General features: G+C 35.5%; 1 pseudogene; it reads left to right on the top strand.

Moving 5' to 3' along the window:
* Positions 1-13,924: 13,924 nt before the first annotated feature.
* LOC145123347 (hypothetical protein At1g04090 pseudogene) lies at positions 13,925-16,956 on the top strand (annotated as a pseudogene).
* Positions 16,957-17,550: the final 594 nt, after the last annotated feature.

Below are 17,550 nucleotides of genomic sequence, written 5' to 3'. Positions count from 1 at the left end.
CTGACTTTAGGTCAAATGATTCCAACACTCCATCCTTTTGGAGTTGGGCTATGCGTTTCTTGTTAATGTGTCCAAGACGACAATGCCACAAGCATGCCTTGTCTACACTATTAGACAAGTCAATATTAAGTACACTATTTCCTAGGCTATCAACACAAGTCACTGTTTCATACACACCATTACAAGGCAAAGCTTCAAACATAAAAACATCATTCTTATAAACAGAAATTGAACCATTCAAATCATTAAAAGAATATGTAAAACCTTGTCTGAACAATGCATGAAATGAAATAATGTTTCTCGTCATCTCAGACGAATAGCAACAATTTATTAAATCTAATCTAACATCATTACTAAGCAGAAGCTGATAAACTCCGATCTTGGTTACTGGTGAAGACTTTCTGTTTCCCATGATCAGGTTTATCCTTCCTCGCTCTATCTCCTCACTTTCCTTTAGACCCTGCAAATCAGAACAGATATGAAAACCACATCCTGTATCAAGGACCCATGAACGAGAAGATAATGAGTTATTAGCAGAAATAGTGTAAATACCTGCCGAAGATGGCTTCACTTTGCCATCCTTGATATCTTGCAGATACTGTGGGCAAGATCTCTTCCAATGCCCCTTTTGGTTGCAGTAAAAGCAAACTGCCTCTTTTGGATCAGAAACATGGGGAGTGGAACCATTGGGCTTAGCCTTTGGGCCATTACTAGATGACCCAGCTTGAGCCTTGCTCTTCCAGTTTTGCTTGGGAGGACCTTTCCTCTTTTTCCCCTTTCCCTGTCCAATAGCCAAAACAGGGGCACTAGCAGGTGTGGAGGGTATACTTTTACCTTTCATCCCTGCCTCAGCTGTCTGCAACAAGTTGTGCAATTGGGCCAAGGTCTGCTCAGTATTGTTCAAATGGTAAGTTAGAATAAACTGACCATAACATTCAGGAAGTGAGTTCAAGACCATGTCAATGGCCAATTCCTCATCAAAGTGAATATTGAGCTTGACCAAACGCTCTATGTAGCGTTGCATTCTTTGCACATGTGACACAACTGACTCCCCATCTTTCATCTTGCAAGCCATGAGTGACTTGACTACTTCGAACTTTTCTTGACGAGCTCGCTTATGGTACTTTTCCATAAGGTCCTTGTTCATCTCGAAAGGCCAGTAGTCCTCATAGTACCTCTGCAGTTCTGGGGACATAGTTGCCACCATGATGCATGCCACTTTGGTAGCATCATCGTAATGTTTCTTGTAGGCAGCAAGATCTTCAGGAGTAGCTTCATTCTCATCAAGCTCTTTGAGCTCCTTTTCAAGAACATATTCTTTGTTCTCGAAGCGAAGAGCCATCTTGATGTTGCGCATCCAATCGTTATAGTTTGAGCCATCCATAACGACTTTGGAGCATATATTGAGCAAAGAGAAGTTTTGGTTGGAGGAGGACGAAGCAGAAGTGTTTCCAGGAGTAGACATCTGAAAAGAAAGAAAGTTTTAGTTAGATTTCAAGATACCTTAATAGAATAACCCAAAGATATAGTATCAAGGTTAGGATCCAACTATGAAGATTCACAACTTAGAAATGGGATGCCGAGATCCAAGTGCAAATTTCATAAAGGTAGGTGAATGACGATTCACCAATTCCACCATTAGACGAAACAAACGAAGTGAAATTCCTAATTCTTTTGAGATACATTGAAACTATTCAATGGCATGTTTTATTCTCAGATTATGCTCTTCTATTTGTGACTGGGATGCCGAGGATCACAAACAAGATGTGAATAACCATGCAAATGTGCTTGGTAACCTCATTGTCTTTATCATTAACTATTGATGTGCTGGTAAACCACACACGCTCCATCAAAATGACAATTATGAGATACCCATTGCTACTCTTTATTAGTGCCTTTTAGTGTGCTGGTTAACCACACACGCTCCACTAACGACCAATAAAGCATAATGTGCAATTTCATGGATTAGCATACTTTTCACATTTTTCCTAAAGTAACTAGAGTTGGGATTTTGAAAATAATGTTCTAGTACTTTCTTTAATATCATTATACTTTTAATGAGAAGTAGTTGTCCTATCAAATCCGTTCTGCTAACGACCCTCCACTAATCAAGGAAGCGGTGGGTGAGAGTGGACACCCATTCAACTACCATTTTATAGGCAGTTTCCTTATACCCCCCTTATAGATTAGCTTCGTGAATGAGGCATACTAGCGATTTGACTGACTATATTCTTATACATATAATATTAAACCTTTAATTATAATATATATATAAGGTGTGTTTTAAAACTTTTTAAAACTTCAAGGGTTTATATAAATTTCGAAATTTAAGCTATTAAATTCAAATTTAAATAAACCAATTAACTAGATTTAATATTTATCTATTAATTAACTATTAATCAAATTATTAAATCTTGTAAGGATTATCTAATTAAATTAATCAATTAATTTAATCCTAATCCTTATCCCTCTAATTTCGAAAAATAGGGTAAGGATAATTATCCAATTAATCTAATTAAGTAACAATTATCCAAAAACAAGAAACCCTAGTTATCCTCTTAGCATATTTCGAAATTCATAAGGGAGGAGGCTAGGGTTTTCAAAACCCTAACCCTAATTTCGATTAGGGTTCTTTGGAGGCTAGGGTTTTCGAAAAAACCCTTTGATCCAAAACCCTAGAAATCGAAAATTTGGCCTTTAGGGTTTAATAGCTATAAACCCTAATTTGCAATTCAACAATTGTAGCAATTCAATTTAAAACAATAATGGCTCTGACACCACTGATGGGTTTTAGGTAAAACAAATAACCTAGAAAAACAATTCCTAAGTTCACATGCAACCTACTTTGGATCTATGTTTTAACTATTGAACATACAACTTTGAATTGCAAAACAAGAACCCTAGAGGAGAGAGGCTATTTTCGAAAATAGTAAACTAGGGTTTAGGGTTTACATACCTTTCAATTGTTATAGCAAACAATTGACAATCCTCTTGATCTTGATCTTGATCTTCTTGGAAGCTTTAGCACCACAAGTGTAATGCCTCTAATGGAATCACACCCAAACTAGCAAGAAGGAAAGTAGAAGAAGAGAGAGGGGAGGGAGTATGCAAAATCTCGGCCTTAGGGTTTCTTCAAAAGAAAGAGTGACCAAAAACATGAACCAGGAGGCTCCTTATATAGCTGAGGGATCTAGGGTTTAAGGGAAACCCTAGTTATCCTTTGCTTAGGGCCTAAGCAAACCCAAGGGCCTTATCCAAGCCCCTATGGACGAAATTATTAGGGTTTCCCCTAAAGATTTCGTCCACCCTCTTCCAAGGGGGTTCTAGAGCCTTCCACTCAACTATTAGATAATTGCAAACTAGTCCCTGCACCTTATAATTAATTCTTTTAACCCCAAAATCAATTCTGATTAATTTCTGGCTAACAATTAATTAAACATAATGATTTCTAATTAATATATTAATCCATTAACATATTAATAAATCATTTATATATATTAATTTATTAATCTTATAAATTAATATCTCTCCTTTCATAATTTCCTTGTCCAGTTGCTAGGTTGAGGGCAACCCAAAAGGACTGTGCTGCTATCAATTCAAGTACATACCAATTATAGTTATGGGCTTAGACACCTAATCCAACAGATTATGTGTATGAGCATACCACAAATATGCTCTCTCACACGACCCTCGATTTGGAGAAAATTTTCTCATGTAACAGGTCAAGATCATTGGATAGTAGTGGGAGTCAGCACCTGGAAAGAAAGTTTTGGAACAAAAAGCATTATACAACACGTGTTTGCAAATCAAAAATAAAAGTGTTCCATGATATCAATTACAGGTAATTTAAACGATCCTCTTTCTCCGTGAGAGATTGAGTAGATGAATTCAGATCGAATAGAAGGAGCTGGAAATCAAGAAGAAAGAAAGAAAGAACCGTGAGAAATGGAAAACAGAGAGAGGGAGAGAGAGAGAGAGAGAGAGAGAGAGAGAGAGGTGGGCCCTCTTATTTTTTTATTGTTTAAATAAATTAATATTTATTAGATTTAAGAAAAATGAAAGAAAAATAGAAAATAAATGCCCCAAGGGTATTAAAGTCATTTCAGTTTACTGATGGACCAAATCCACAAGGAAATTAGCTCAAAAGGACCACTAATCCAAAAAAGTCGAGGTTTAGACTAAAACCCCAAAAAAATGCATACTACAAGAACCATTTTTTGCAGTTTTGTCTTTAAAAGCGGACAAAATTCCAACTCGTGACCTGCCAACCCGTCAACCCATGTATTATATAGCTTGAGTTGGGTTTATGTTTTCTGACGTGCTAACTCGAACTTAACCCGGTTGCCAGACCTACCTTTAACACTTAACACATGGAACATTTTCAACCTACACAATTTTCATTTATTTTTTAATTCATTTTGAAGTTCAAAGGTAATATATATATATATATATATATATATATATATATATATATATATATATATATATATATATATATATAACTAAAGTAAAAAATAACATTTCATTAAAAAATGCACTACTATAAATGTTAATAAAAATCCTAAAAATAATAATAATAATTCCAAAACAATAATTAAAATAAAATAAGAAATATCTTAAACTCTTGATCATAAATCACTGTTAGAGCAAGCATCGTATTGGGCAATCCTCCACGCACGTGGTAATCTCTAACAAGCACAGTATTCAGCAATCCTCCCTGCACATGGTAACGCGGTTGCAGAAATAGTCGCAAATATTTTTCTATTAGTCTTTCCTTAGTCAAACGTAAATCCTCCTTTAAGATTCGTCGCTTGAATCTATTGATTCCACGTTTTGGGTATCACATAATTGGATTAGTGAATGGATTGTAGGAAGAGATTAAAATTTGACTAATCTTGAGAAATTTGAAATAGATTATACGCATATTGCATAGGGTATTCAACATATTGGGGTGGGTATTGGGGATAATATGACATTTGGGAATTCCTGCGAACTGCTTTCGCTTCTTCATTGGTTTTAATTTGTTGTTAATTTTTTTATCGACACAACTAGAATCCATTTGGAATAGAATATGAAAGGTTGGAATGAAATAGAGAAGATTGGAATGAAATTTGGAGAGTTATTAAAGTGGTTTTTTAGAGTATAAATTGACGATACCCTCGATACCGAAGGTAATCTGAAGGTCACTTAGGTGTCGTTTGTTTTTTCGAAGAGAATATGTCTGAAGTCTGCAGACCACCTCTGCAATCTGTAGCAGAAGAGGGGGACAAAACGGCCGCAACATTGAATAAAAAGTTTGTTTGTTTTTTAACCTCTGCAGACCGCTGCAATAAGTTAAAATAAGGTGTGAAGAAGTTTGAAGCAGAGAGTCAAGTGTTGCGCTACGTTGCACACGCGCCGCAGTTTTTAAGTCTGAAGTATTCGGAAAAACAAACAATTGCAAAGGGCCAAGTGCAACGCGTGTGCTGTGCGACGCAACAATAAGCGGTCAGAAGTGGTCTTTTAGAAAAAACAAACAACACCTTAGCTTCTTTTTGTCCACCCTAATGTTTCTTTATGTGTCTTGTCAAAATAATAGTTTTAACTTATTTTTTTCTAGTGCATGATATATTATCTTTTTATTTGGTCTGATATTTTTATGTTATCATATCCTTTTCTTTTTCAAAGTTAATTAGGATCATAGTTAGTGAATCGCGGTCCTATAGCGAGGCTATAACGGTTAGCGGAGGTAGAGAAATGTTATTTCAAAATAGCGGTGGCGTTATTAGCATCGTGATTTACCGATATTTACCACGATTGGTCACCGTTATACCAGCGCTATAACCGTTATTTGAATAAATTCCATGTTGGGCTATTTTACATAAAAAAAAAAAAAAAAAAAAACGCTTTTGTGTCATTCTATTGAATAAAAATATTTTTTCTTAGCTCAAACCAAAATCTATGTGCCATTCCATTGAATAAAATTGTGATTTTGTGACTGTCATGACTTCCATTGAAACCATGTATGTGTTATCTTGCTAATTGTGTTGAAGACTTGAAGTACTACATTATCATTAACTATCAAATTACTTAATCATTTTATTTGATAAACTATGATTGTGTTGAAGTATGATAAAATGGTAAGTATTGCTTATGTTTTCTTGTTGATTGCGTTAAAATATGATTAACTGTGACATTGGTAACCAGTCTGTGAAGTATGATTAACTAATTATGATATGTGAAGTATGATTAACTAAATATGATATGTAAAGTATGATTTACTGATTAACTAATTAACTGGATTGGGTTGAACTTTGACTGATTTACTAATTAATACTCTAATAAATTCTACTTAATATAGAAAACACTATACCACCGCTATACCGCAGCAAGAACCGCGATTTCAACTAGCGGTCAATGACCACTATAATATTTTTGACCATGATAACTACTTAGTAGCTCATTAACTAGTGGTTTCCGTAATTTTCATTGGTTTCGGTAGTCATCTATGTAATACTCACATGTAATTTTAAATTTAATGAAAAAAAATTGTTTTTTTTTTCTAGCAGTGTGTCCTTTGTCATTTAACGGATTTTTTCATGTTTACATAAAAAAAATCACATTTTATTAAGTTGTGTTAATTTTTTTTAGAACGGCTAAGCACACATTTATTTGATCTTACTCATTACACATTTATCTGATCCTACTCATTCTGGTGTGATGTTGTCGGTGTATGATTTTGGGTCTGGAGAATATCAATTAACTTGAATAATTTTTGGAATCGTGATTGGAGTCATTTTTCAAAATCTGTGATTTCAACGCTTATGACTGGGGTATCATGAAATTCGATTTGGAATAATCTAAGAAATGCAATTTAGAAATCAGACCACTTCCAAATTTGTAACACAGAAAAATATACCTTATTGTTTTGTGTTCTTGAGAGATAGAACAAATCAAATATGATCTTCGTGTATAAGAGTTCCAACCTATTTTCTGGAAACAAAAAACATTCTTATACCAGAGGGAAATATGGTTAATGGCGGTTGCATGCAAAATTTGCGTCAAAATGGTTAGTTAATGGACATAACAATTAACAAAAGTATTTGCCACACAAAAGACCCGTAGGCCTATCTGATATATATATATATATATATATATATATATATATATATATATATATATATATATATATATATATATACACACACACACACACGCATGTTACATACAAAGATAACTCAAAGAGATAAACCTTATCTATACAACATTTAAATATTTGAATATTATGTTCCTATCTAATCTTCTTCTGTTTACATTCCCCCTCAATCGTAACCGTTTCAAGGTTTAGATTGTATTTTAATCTTTCCAACATGTTTCGAGTGGCTGGCTTAGTAAACCCATCAGCTACTTGATCTCCGGAAGAAATGAACCTGACATCCAGTGCACCCATAGCTACCTTCTCTCGGACAAAATGAAAATCAACCTCTATGTGCTTAGTTCGTGCATGAAATAGTTGATTGGCTGTCAAATATGTTACACCTAAATTATCACACCATAACACTGGTGCTCTTGGCTGATGAACTCCCAACTCTTTAAGTAATGATTGTATCCAAGTTGCTTCAGCTGTTCCGTTTGCCAAAGCTTTGTATTCAGCCTCTGTGCTTGACCGTGATACAGTTGGCTGCTTACGAGAACTCCATGAGATCAAATTTTGGACCTAAAAATATAGCATACCCTCCGGTAGACCTGCGATTATCTAAGCATCCTACCCAGTCTGCATCCGTGAACACACTTAATAACGTGGAGTTTGATTGTCTAATTCTTAACCCGGTAGATACAGTTCCTTTAACATATCTCAAAATTCTTTTGACGGCTTCCCAGTGTAGATCGGTAGGTTTGGAAAGGTATTGGCATACCTTGTTTACTGTAAAGGAGATATCAGGTCGTGTTAGCGTGAGATACTGTAAACCCCCAACCATGCTTCTGTATTTGAACACATCTTCTTCATCAAGTGGTCTTCCATAGGTACTAGCTAGTTTTTCCGTGACAGACATAGGGGTTGAAACTGTTTTACAATTCTCCATGTGGGCACGATATAGCAAATCAGTGGCATACTTATGTTGAAGCAATGTGATTCCCCTTGAATTGTGAACTACTTCAATCCCTAGAAAATAATTTAAACGATCGAGATCTTTAAGTGGAAATAAGGAAGACAACGCGCAGACAAGCTTATCGACCACTTGTTTTGATGAACCGGCAATGATTATATCGTCGACATAGACCAACATGTAAATAACAACTCCACCATGATTGAAGAGAAAAAGGGAAGTATCAGCCTTAGAGGATTGAAAACCAAGGTTATGCAGTTTTTCACTGAGACGGGAGAACCAGGCACGAGGTGATTGTTTAAGACCGTAGATCGCCTTTTGAAGCTTACACACATAATGAGGTCTGTTGGAATCTTCAAATCCATGGGGTTGACTCATGTATACGTCTTCATGTAGAAGACCATGAAGAAACGCATTGTTGATATCAACTTGGCGTACATGCCACTTGCGAGAAATAGCCAAAGAGAGAATCAGTCTTACCGTTGCGGGTTTGACAACGGGACTAAACGTTTCTTGCTAGTCAATACCATATCGCTGAGTGAAGCCGCGAGCAACCAAACGTGCTTTGTGCTTGTCAATGGAACCGTCTGGATTTTGTTTAACTTTAAAAATCCATTTACATCCAACTATATTGACACCATAAGGTCTGGGAACAAGAACCCATGTTTTGTTTGCATGCAAAAGCATCATATTCTGTTTTCATTGCTTCGTACCAAGATGGATTAGACAGAGCTCGCTTATGAGAGGTGGGAGTAGTGAAAAATGCTCTCCTGTTAGGATTATAAAGGATGGTTTCACCTTTATACTTTTTAGGAAACACTTTGCCCAGTTGACCACGAGTGACAGCACCTGAGGGAGCAGTTGTTGAGATCGAAACAGTAATCGGAGTTGCTGGTGATGACTGCACAGGAGAAACTGGTTCAGAGGGAACCGGAGCTGTAGCGGTTGTAGGTACGGTTGCTGGTGTTTCTGGTGGCGTCGGGGCATCTCGTGTCACATTTGGTTGATTTGGAACAGTGTTTTCATTGGTTTGGAAGCCCTGGATCGACGGTAATGGAGCTGTAGCTGCATTGTAGTTATTAGTGGACAACATAGATAAATCATGGTTAGTCATATGATCATTTAAAACAGCCGGTTCAGATTGAGGAAATGACACAACACTTGAGTTTGGAAGATGAACAGATGTATGAGATGAATCAGCAAATGGAAAACGTGATTCATCGAAGACAACATCACGAGAGATGTAGATGCGACCGTTGTTTCTATCTAAACATTTGTAACCTTTGTGCATTGAGCTGTAACTAAGAAACACGTAAAGTTTTGATCTAAATTCAAGTTTGTGCGTGTTATATTTACGTAAACTCGGCCAACATGCACACCCAAAGTTCCGAAGGAACGAGTAGTCAGGAGTGATTTTAAGCAATCGGGTAATGGGTGCAAGATTGTTTGTGACACGACTAGGTAGTCAATTTATCAAATAACAGGCAGTTAAGAATGCTTCATCCCAAAAACGCAAAGGAAGAGAAGAGTGAGCTAGGAGAGCTAAACCTGTTTCGACGACATGTCGATATTTTCTCTCGGCTATACCGTTTTGTTGAGACGTGTGTGGGCAGGACACACGATGGGAGATACCTAATCTTTGAAAATATTGATGGAGTTTGTGATATTAACATCCCCAATTGGATTGAATAGCACGAATTTTACTATTCAAAAGTCTTTCAACATGATTTTGAAAATTATAGAAAATTTGCTCAACATCAGATTTTCTTTTAATGAGATATATCCAGGTATAACGACTGTAATCATCGACAAAGCTCACATAATATTTAAAACCACCACTAGACACTTGAGCAGGTCCCCAAACATCCGTGTGAACCAACTCAAGTGGAAAAGAAGTAACACGAATAGAATTAATGTACGGGAGTTGATGACTCTTCCCTTTTTGACAAGCAACACAAACAGAAAAATTACTATCAAAAGAACATCCTAAATTATTAGACCTGAAAATAGACTTGACTACTGCTGAAGAAGGATGACCAAGCCGTCGATGCCACTGAGAGGATGAGACAAGAACACTAGATGAAGCAAGGTGAGGTGTTGAAGATTGCTTGAATGGCACCGAATAGAGACCACCCTTGCTTTTACCGACTAGGAGGATTTTCTTCGTGATTTTGTCCTTAACAAAGAAAGCATTGGTGTGAAATTCAATAAAAACATTGTTATCATAAGCAAGCTTGTAAGCAGAAAGAAGATGTTTGTTTATATTTGGGACACGTAAAACAATTTTTAGAACAAGAGGTTTTCCTAAACCGGATATTTTAGAATGACCAATATGAGAAATGTTCAAACTTGTTCCATTTGCAACTTGTACTTGATCCTTGCCATTGTAACGTTCTTGGATAGAAAGCCGATCTAGATCACTTGTGAGATGGTCTGTAGCCCCAGTGTCAATGTACCAATTTTGATCTCCATTTTAAGGACTTGTAGTGACACTATTACCCCCACAATAGTCATCAGCTTGATAAGCATGATTAAACCTGTTTCGACAATTGAGTGCACTGTGAACATGTATGAAACAGACTTGACATCTTGGGCCACCATTACTCCTGCCTCGGCTACGTCCTCGGCCTCTGTTAGATCCTGCCCCACGATAATTAGACCGTTGGTTATTTTTGGGGTTATTTGAGTTTCGTCGTGGTTGATTTGAACCTTGGTGAGTCTCGCTATTTGCTGAAGAGGTGAACTCAGTCATGCTGTTGATGGCAGTGGCCTGTGCTTCATGAGCTATTAGATAGGAGTAAAACTCAGGTAAGGTTACCTTATACTGATCACTAAGGACTGTGATGGCAGTGAAAAGATCACCGTGACCTGGTCCTATTCCGGCTAGTATATAGCCAATAACCTCCTCATCAGTCATGGGATGGCCAATGTTCGCCATCGTGTCAGCAAGTGTTGTCATTTTTTGATAATATTCAGTTGCACTCAGATCTCCTTTCCTGGTTGTTGATAGTTGAGTGCGGATTTGTATAGAGTTACCTCTATGTTGTGCTGAAAACATAGTGTGAACAGCAGTCCATAGTTGACTTGAAGTTTCTGTGCATCGGGTAAGTTGAGCCAGCACTTCTTCTGTCATAGAAGACAGAAGACCACCAAGAATTGCTTGATCTTGCACCATCCACGAGTTATACTCGGGGTTGTCTGTTTCCCATGCTTCAGCGCCAGCCCCTGTGGTTATTTTGGCAGGGGGAGATTTAATTGAGCCATCGAGATAACTGAATAGCTGAACACCCTTAAGAATGGGCACCACTTGTGCTTTCCAAAGCAGAAAATTCGATCGATTTAACTTACATGTGATAGCTGTGGCGATCTAGAGGAGTTGATGTTTGAAACAGAAGTAGACATGGCGAGACTGGAAAGGGGTTACCAGCAGCCGAAGATGAAAGAGGAGATGGGGATGAGAGCCCTAGGATTAGCTCTGATACCAAATTAACAAAAGTATTTGCCACATAAAAGACCCGTAGGCCTATCTGATATATATATATATATATATATATATATATATATATATATATATATATATATATATATACACACGCAGGTTACATACAAAGATAACTCAAAGAGATAAACCTTATCTATACAACATTTAAATATTTGAATATTATGTTCCTATCTAATCTTCTTCTGTTTACAAGAACTAACGCCTGCACCCAAGGGCACTGCCCTCGGACCCCATATTCCCGAGTACACATTTATCACACCGAGTGTGTACCCCATACCTCCAAACTCAGTTAGTAAATGAAACTCATCCTATCTCATTATTAAAAATAATCACACCATAATATGTTGATAACACTAAAATCACAAATAGTCGGGGGATCGAGAACTTGGATCAAAAACCATGGTTTTAGTTATCCAGAGCTTCAAGAACCCTTTAGCATATTATTTTAGTCAAGATGAATGTCATGAATCTTGGTTTTAAATTTAAAACTTAGTTGCAAATGGAAATCAGGTTGGGTGATGACACTTTGCTTTGGTTGGATGAATTACTTAGTCTAGGCACCCTTATCATTTTCCACAACTTTATGCGATCGATGCCACTTTCTTTTGGTTACAGCTTCAACCTTACTTATGATAGGCGATTTTACATTAATGTCTTGTTGAGATTATTGGATTAAAAGATTACTACTTCGTCGAGTATCCAAATCAAGTGGGTTAGCTTACCTCCCCTGAAGGTTTCATGTTTTATGTGGAGTGTTTGTTTTCTAAAAAATGATAGAATGATCTTTAAACGGTGTGGTATCCCCCTTATCTCCTAATCCCAAGTAGATGAAATCATGAAAAAAAAAGGAAATTGCTCACAACATAATCTATGGTCATTTATGGAATGTTTGGAAAACAAGGAACAAAAAAAAATGTTTAACAAGATGTTACATTCTCCTATCAAAATGGCTGATAATGTCATAACAATGGTGTTTGGTTGGTTTAAATTTCAATACAAACAATGGAATTCTAACTGGGCGACCTACTGTTGCTCCCTTATTTCTCGGTCCCGAAAAAAAAACAAATCATAGTCATGTATATATGTAGACATTTTCTTCGATATATATAGGGATGAGCAGTGGAACTTGGTACCCGCTTTCGGAACCGGAATCGTTGTTTCCTAAATCAGAACCGCCTTAAGTAGTTCCAGTTTCGGTTTCATTTTTACGGAACCGCTACCCACTGGGTACCCGTAGGAACCGATATATATATATATATATATATATATATATATATATATATATATATATATATATATATATATATATCACAATCACATACATTATACAATATCCTCTAGAATAACATCATTTAAAATTCTAGAATTTTAAATAATTTTTTTTAAACCTTTAAATGTCCATATATAATTTTCATTTTGAAATTAAACTATCCATTTTTAAAATGAATTTATAGATAATAGAAATAAGTTGATATTATGTTCAAGTTAAAAATCTAACTCATAGAAATACTTCATCCGTCTCATATTAATAATCAATTTTTTGTTTGTCCCCAAATAATAGCTTACTTCTAAAAATCAATGTCATTTTACTAAAATATTCATCATTATTAGTTCATCTACCATAATTAAATTCAACAAAGGAGTAAAAATGTTATTCTATTAATAAAGTTAGTGATAATTAATGTTTTCTTAATCTTTGTGTTTTTCTGTCTGTGAACAATAATTTTCGGACGGATAAAATATTTGTTTAGGTATGAACTTCATTTCTTTGAATGCTAACTCATAGATATAGTTTTAAATGTTTTAAAAAAATCAACAAATTTAACGAACTGGGTACCCACTAGTGGAACCGTTACCCACCGGTTTCGGTTCTGGTTCCGGTTCCAACATTTGGGAACCGCCGGTTCCGGTTCCGGTTCCGGTTCCGATTCCGATTCCGATTCCAGATAATTAAGATGGGTACCCCGTACCCGCTACGCTCATCCTTAAATATATATAGCACTTTAACCTCAACCAATTGAAGAATGAGATACACTTTTCCCCCACACCTAGTTGAGGAAAAACTCTATGGTATACTATATTTAATATTAAGTAAGTAATGTATAACTATCGAATGTCCAATGCTAAATTTTATTAAGGTTTGACCGGATATTTCAAATATATCTAGAAAATATTTTTATTTTAGTATATTATTCTCGTGATATAACGTTATCTATATTTAGTATTGAATTACCATAATTTTCACCAATTATAATGTTATAACTTACAAACGATTCACTTGCGACCCAGCATCACAAACAATTTTCTATTCATTTACAGGTCGCTCACAGCACTAATGGAGAAATGCTTATCACAATCGTACTTGTGCTTGAGGTACGTATACAACCCAACTGAAATATAATTTGTGTACGTTATTTGAAACAATGTTTGTTGTAGTTGAAAACTAGTTATCATCAGTAGTAGAGTTCCATCAGTTTGTTCATTCTCATTCTCAATATCTATTATATAAGAATGAAATCTTCAATCGTTGCCCCCCATGGCTGGACAAGAAACGAAATGTAAACTCAACAAGATTTACAATTTCTGCATTTGGATGTTTGCGAGAATTATCTCCAATTAATTCTACCTTTCGACATACAAAAAAAAAATCAATTTCATGATTTTTTTCATTTTCATTGTTCTAGTTTGAATAATTTGTTCTACTTGTCAATTGTCATTACATAATTCATGACTCCATTATTATAACATTAAAAGTCAACTCTTACAAAAGTTTAGAAATAAATAGTACATCTGTTTTACGAAATAATGGCAATATATTTGATCTCATTATCTTTTTTTTTTTTTTTTTTTTTTGTAATCTGATTAAGTTTGTTCATTCGTGATTTTAGTAGGAGAATAGCGTTCTTTACCAATATTGATATATTTCAAGATTCGTAATAAAATCGTTTATCTTCTTGTAGGTTCTTATTTCAGATTTCCAAAACAATTCTGATAATATTTCACATTGTTTCTAATGCATCTCATGCATTGAGTGACTTCTCAACAACACTCAATCCTAACAACAACATACAAAAAGATACCGGGGTCATATCATTTGATTTTTCATATCCACCCTCGTATCCTGCAGGTAATAATTGTTTAATGATTGGTATTAAAACCATCAAAAATCAACGTTTATATTATTGAAACTTTATGTAATTTTAGGAAAGTTAATATTGATTAATATGACTGCAGCTGTACATGTTTCCAAAAAAAATTAAGTCCATAATAGGGTTATCTCTAGAAAAATCTCTTTAGTTTTGTCTTAGTTTAGAGAAAAAGTCCCAAATTTTATGTATTTTAACAGAAAAGTCTCAATTACCCGGTAAAAAAAAATAACTCCAATCGGCCCTTTTGTCCGATTTTACATATTTGTCCGGTAATCTATATTTTTCTATTAAAAAATTATAACGACTTTTTCGTAATTTTGCTCAACATATTACGAGTTTTCTGAATATAATAACACGACTCTGCACAAAATCTTTCAAAAAATTACTAATATTTTGAATAAAGTTACAAAAAAAGTCACTACATTTTTTTAACAAAAATGACAGATTCCTGGGTATATATTCAATACCGGACAAAAGAATTGATTTGAATTTTTAGCCCGATAATTAAGACTTTTCTGTTAAAAAAAATAAAGTTCGAGACTTTTTAGGATTCATATATTTTCCATTATAATAAATGTAAACATTTTCTTGTCCAGGTGGAGACTTTGGAAAAGGAGTCATTGATCTTGGAGGATTAGAAGTACACGAAGGTTTATATTTCAAGAAAATCTGGTCTATAAAGAGTGGTGGACCCGATGGTTTCGGTGTATCATTTTTTGAACCCACTTCCATTCCATTAGGGTTCAGTTTGCTTGGCCATTATTGCAATCCCAACTCTAACTCCATCTTTTCCTCAGTTCTTACTGCTAAAGACACCACACGTAACCTATATTGGGGTTCCCTACGGCGTCCCCTAGACTACACTCTTATATGGACAAGCAAAGGTTTAGATATCAGCAAAGATGTCGATGGCTACATTTGGATGCCTATTCCGCCTTTTGATTATAAAGCCATTGGCCACATCGTCACCACTTCACCTGAAAAACCCTCACTTGATATGGTCAGGTGTGTTAGAAAGGACTTCACCGATGTGATCACAGTGGACGAATGGATATGGGGACGAAAGATGGTTGACATTAATATGTATACTACAAAGCCAAATGGTGGAGTGCTAAGTGTTCCTACAGGGACGTTTTTGGCACGAGTTAATGGATCCGACATGCAAGAGTTAGCATGTTTGAAGATGGTTAGGAATGATACTTATTCAGCTATGCCAAATTCTTTACAAATTAAGAAAATGATCGAAGCTTATGCTCCTATGGTGTATTTACATCCTGATGAAGAATACCTCCCGTCTTCGGTTTTGTGGTTCTTCCAAAATGGAGCTGAGCTACACCGAACTGGCATGATCACATGGCCAGTGATCAGCGATGGTGTAAATCTTCCAAGCAATGCTTCAGTGGATGATTTGTATCTAGACCTCCCATCTGATGAAGCTGAGAAAGAAAGGGTGAAGAAAGGGTCTTTGCCAGATGCGACTGCTTATGTGCATGTAAAACCAGCATTAGGGGCAACGTTTACTGATCTTGCCATATGGTTGTATTACCCTTTTAATGGTGGAGGGAAGTTTCAGCTAGGACCTTTCACCATCAGCTTGGGAATGATTGGGGAACATGTTAGTGATTGGGAACACATAACGCTAAGGATTGATAACTTCAATGGGATTCTGAAATCAATCTATCTCTCTCGCCATGCTGCTGGAGTATGGGTGACACCTCATGAGTTTGAGTTCATGAATGGAACTCGGCCAGTTGTGTATGCATCCTTGCATGGGCATTCACACTACAATACTCCAACTTATCATCTACATTCGACTGTTGAGATTGATGAGAATGACATGAAATTGTTAGAGGAGGTACTCAAGATGGATTCTAGCAAGTTACCTGTCATTAGGGCGGAAAAGATTTTAGGATTTGGTGTTAGAGATGATACTGGGAAAAGCAACAGCATAATGGATATTGCATCGAGCTATCAAGTTGTTTGTGTTGATTACAAGGCTTCATATATGGAACCATGGTTGAATTATACCGGTAGATGGGGTCCTAAGTTTAATTATACATTTACAAAAGAGGTGATAAAGATAGCAAATCACTTTCCGGGTAAGTTCAAGCAACTTATCTTAAGGATTTTGCATAAGCTCCCTGCTGAGTTACTCGGAGAAGAAGGGCCTGAAGGCCCTAAGATGAAAGAAAGTTGGACGGGGGATGAGAGGACTTGATTATATAATGTATAATGAATATTAAAAAGGTCAATCATATATTTGTATTAAGAATGATAAGTATTATTTAGTTATCTAATATGATCAATTTACAACCATTCAGTTTTATATCACCAAAGGTTTATCCGGATTGTCCTTTCTTTTTTAAGTCAAGTGTTCAAGTCTTGTTAGGAATATAGGTGGATTTAAGAGTAATTTAGAAGTAGAATAAATTTGTAGTTTATAAAAAAATCACTTTATATCAAGACACCTTTATTTATTAGTGTGTATTAGAGTATCTATAAATATTTAATGGAATAGTTGAATAGAGCTTTATTGGTTTTTAAAGGATATAGAATTTATTGATATTGAATTTGGGAGCTGATATCTCACTTGATTTTTTTATTTATCCACTTACTAAAATTTTCTTCTTCCTTTTATGCCTTTTAAAATTCATCATTAAAACCAGATCTTTTTCTTTTTCCTTTTATGCCCTTTAAAACTCAGTCATTAAAACCAAATCTCCAAACTTGATTACACCTTATTTTGATTTTGTTTCTGTTTTTAATTTTGATTTTTATCCACTTAACTTGGAAACCAAATTCCATGATTTTG

This window comes from Lactuca virosa, chromosome 1 (assembly GCF_052849685.1).
Source record: "Lactuca virosa cultivar CGN04683 chromosome 1, Lactuca_virosa_CGN04683_v6, whole genome shotgun sequence".
NCBI lineage: Eukaryota > Viridiplantae > Streptophyta > Magnoliopsida > Asterales > Asteraceae > Lactuca > Lactuca virosa.
The sequence above is the reverse complement of the archived record's forward strand: the minus strand, read 5'-3'. Positions and strand labels throughout refer to the sequence as shown.